Below are 4153 nucleotides of genomic sequence, written 5' to 3' on the forward strand. Positions count from 1 at the left end.
AAACTGAAGTAGATAACTGCCAGAGTAATTCATCAAATAAGGGCAAGAATACTTAGGGTCATGATATAGGTTGCCAGTAACATCTTTGATTAAGTTAACACGAACATTTGCCCTTGAGTTCCATAAAAATGAGGATGCGATATATAAAACAATCTTTGTAAATTTTTTGTTTAGGGTCAGAGACTCAGCAAGACGATTAGATGACCTCTAAATACCCCTTCAATTATGACTAAATTAGGATTCACTTTTTGTTATCTATAAAGAGAGCAAAGATGTTCAGTGCTATTTATTTTGTCAACTGAAATTGGGTCCCTTTAAAAATTCTACCCATGGGGTGGGGCACAGTGGCTCATGTCTGTAACCCCAGCACTTTGGGAAGCTGAGGTGGGAGGATTGTTTGAGCCCAGCAGTTCAAGATTGGCCTGGGTAACATAGGGAGACTCCACTTTTATTTAAAAACATCTTTTTTTCCAGTTTCCTAAATTGGAATCCAAGTTTGCTTTGCTCTGTCATCTCTCTCTACTCACCATCAACTTAATATAGCCGCTTAGGCTTAGTTAGAAGCATTAACGGATAACCCTAACATTGCAGTGGTGTAACAAAATCAAGGTTATTTCTCACTCCCATCACAGTCCAATAAGAGTACTCCTGGCCAGGCAGCCTTCTATTGTCCATTTGGTGCTCTTTTTTCTTTTAGATCCTCAGATTCCTCTCCATTCAGCTGAGCAGAATAGAGCCACAGGGAAGGCACACCCATGACTTAACTTCTTTGGCCTGGAAATGACACAAATCCACTTCTCACATTTTACCAGACAGAAGTCAGTCATATGTCTACATTGAGATGCAAAGGAGGCAGGGAAATATATATAGTCTGTGTGCCAGGAGGAAAAGGAACAGGCGCTGATTAACATGTTATATAGACTCTGCTTCACTGCCTCTCTCTCTCTTTCTCTCCTTCTATTATCCTTACAGAAGCAATATTGCAGAAACGTTAAGATGCAGAGTGAAGTATGCTCTAGCATCAGACTGCCAGAATTCAAATTCAGGATCTGCTCTTGGTAGCTATGCGATCTCAGGCAACCGTGTGAGCTTTCTGTATATGCTTCTCTGTAAAACAGGAATAATACAAGTACCTTCTCATAGCATTTTTGTGAATAGCAAATAAATGAATGCCCATAAGGAACTTAGAATATGCCTGGAACTTAGTTACTTCTCAATATCTGTATCATTCAGAATTCTGCGTTGCAACAGAAACAATTTTGTTGACTTAAGCAAAAAGGAGTTTATGAAGGGGACCAGGAGGTCTGCAGAAATAGGCTTAGAAAACAAGCAAAAAGCGAGCAACGTCTAGAGGGCCAACCTCAGGAACCAGAGCAATTCTCCCAGCAGACCAGATCCATTTATAGATTCACAGGTCACTTCCGCTGCTGCATTCCTCCAATTGCTACCACACCCTGGAACACTTATTCAAATTCCAACAAGAGAGTGTCTCGTTAGCCAAGCTGAAGTCGATTGCCTGCCCCTGAGCTAGAGAAAATGAATTTGGTTCCACTTGCTTCCCAGGTCCCAGGAAGGCACACAATGGCACATTTCTAACAGGAGAAGTTGTTTTGTCATGGTACCTTACCATGATTGGATACTGGATAACCAAAATAATAATAATAATAACTATTCATTATATGATCCATCTCCCCATCCATCCACCTATCCCCCCCATCCATCTATTCATCCATTCATCCTTCCACTCACACAGACATACATACATATTTGCCAATAAACACACATCACCAGATTTCAATCAAGTTCTTTATATCCAAGCGCCCATAAAAAATGAGACTTTCAGAGACAGCTTTTATGGACCTAATTCTCCCCAAGGCTTATGTCTCCCTGAGCAGTAGATAAAAAAAATATTGCAGCCTGAAAAGAATTGACTTGAAAGAATTAGAGCCCCTGCCTAGATGCCTAACATAATACAAAGGAGTTGACTCCAGCCCCAGGGTGAATGGGATCTTACATTTTATAAAGCAAGATGTTTGTTATGATAACAGGACAAAATGGCTTTGGTCAAATCTCAAATCTACTGCATCTAAAGCAAGAATGTCACTCTCAAATTCAGATTAAAAATTTATACAAAATGCAAACAGTGTGTACAAATTCTGCTTAAAATTCTCTTTACAGAACCAAATGAGTTGCCATTGCTACTAAGCTCCTGTTCTACCTGAGCCGTATTTAACACTTTGAGCAGAGTTTAAGTCTTTCTTCTGGAACTAATAACCTCATTTAATTTGTAATTTCCGTATGAGAACTGACTCAAATTTTTTTCTTAAATCACATTTTACTTCAGTAAAATTCCAAATTAGCCCTTGGAATCCCCTATTATGACAGCCCCCAAAAAAGATTCTGTATTTTAAAGGAGTTCATAGTTTTGGCATTTTAATGTCATGTTTTTCAGGACTCATAATTCAGTCACCAAAATGTGCTATAATGCAGTTGTAACAGACACACTCTTGCATCTACCTCCCACGCCTTACTGTTGTAAGGGGTGCAAGGCACCATACTAAGATATTTACATAAATCAGTTCATTCAGTCCTCACAACACCTATGACATAGGCTTTTTTTTCTTTTCCATTTTATACATGGGAAAATTGAGACCTGCAACATAAGCTACTTACCTAACTTCACACATGTAAATGATGATACAGGAAATCAAAGCCAGTAGTCCTAGTCTAGTATGTATGCTCAACCACTATACAGCCTTGCAGATCCATTTTTCTGTCTCTCTTTAACAGAGTTGGTTCGTTGGCAGCCATGACTGGTATATTTGTCCTCATTATCTTGATTAATATTATCAAGGTTGGATGCCTCATCCAAGGACCAACTGGGGTAGTTCTACTGGAAATCTGGAATTGAGATTAACAGATTGCTGTTTAGTCTGTGTTATCTTCAAAACATGGATGAGATATAATCTGAGAAGTGTTTGGGTAGACATAGTCTCCAAATCTGAGAAGTGTTTGGGTAGACACAGTCTCCACATGATATGGGGCTGAGTAATAGGAAAATCTGAACGGCAGACAGCAAAATAATTAACAAGATATGCCAAGAGGAGCTTTGCATATTTCTTACACCATTTTTTAATTTGTTTAATTAGCAGTTGGCAAAACAAGGATTTAATGGCAACCTCAATGGTAATAGCACTATTAGAGACATCCCATCCCAGATTTTCATAGGTACAACTATTTCAGCACACAAGAAAATCTGTAGAATCTCATAAATTAGACAATACTGCCAGAACATGTACCTGTTATTTGCTTTGCTATTGTGCTTCTAATTGACATTTTTAAGCACTTTACTTAATTCATGTTAGCAGCCCCAGAAGTATCTTACTTGTAGGTTATTTTTCTGAATAAAGTATTGGTACTTAATTCATTATTTTTAAGGGTGTCCTTTTAAAATAAGGTGCATTTTTCTATATGATAGAACTTTGTCAGTAGGCTTCCAATTTTTTTTTTAAGTTTTTTTGACTGTAAGTTTATTCAATGCAAAAGAATCCTTTCTGATTTTACTGAGGTAGCTAAACACGTCCATGACCAAATCTGCCTCTAAACTGGAATTTGGTTGCTGACCCAGCCCCAGCCTCGGCTTTTTCGTCGGGACCAGGAGGCAGGGCACTCCATCTGTAGGAGTGCTGTGGCACAGGAAGCTCTCAGCTTCCACTCTTGTAAGTCTTACAGGTCGCTCACTCTCCAGACCTTTAGGCTGAGGCCTGCCAGTCTCTGGATCGCTGCGGCATAGAGTGACAGGCACAGCCTCCAGGGACACATGAAGGTAATCACGGAGATAGTGGATACCCTCATTGGTAAGGTACCAGTAGAAATGTCTCCAGGCAAAATGTTCCTTCTTGTAGCCTCGGGACTTGAGAGACTGCATGACCTTCATGACTTGAAGGTTAGGCACATTCTTGTCTGCCAGCTTCAGGTGCTTAGGCATGTGGACATCCTTCTTGACCACCACGACTCCTTCCTTAAAAAGGAGTTCATAAACGACAATGCGGTTCTTCTTAGGCATCAACATCTCGGCGGCTGTAGGGTCCAGGGCTGGGATTTTTATAATTACGTTTAAGTATTATAAACATTAAGTTAAGAAAATACTACC

The 4153-nt window shown here is 39.6% G+C and overlaps 1 pseudogene; it reads right to left on the reverse strand.

Moving 5' to 3' along the window:
- Positions 1-3572: 3572 nt before the first annotated feature.
- LOC105552691 lies at positions 3573-4072 on the reverse strand (annotated as a pseudogene).
- Positions 4073-4153: the final 81 nt, after the last annotated feature.

The sequence above is a fragment of the Mandrillus leucophaeus genome, unplaced genomic scaffold, assembly GCF_000951045.1.
Source record: "Mandrillus leucophaeus isolate KB7577 unplaced genomic scaffold, Mleu.le_1.0 Scaffold57, whole genome shotgun sequence".
Lineage (NCBI taxonomy): Eukaryota > Metazoa > Chordata > Mammalia > Primates > Cercopithecidae > Mandrillus > Mandrillus leucophaeus.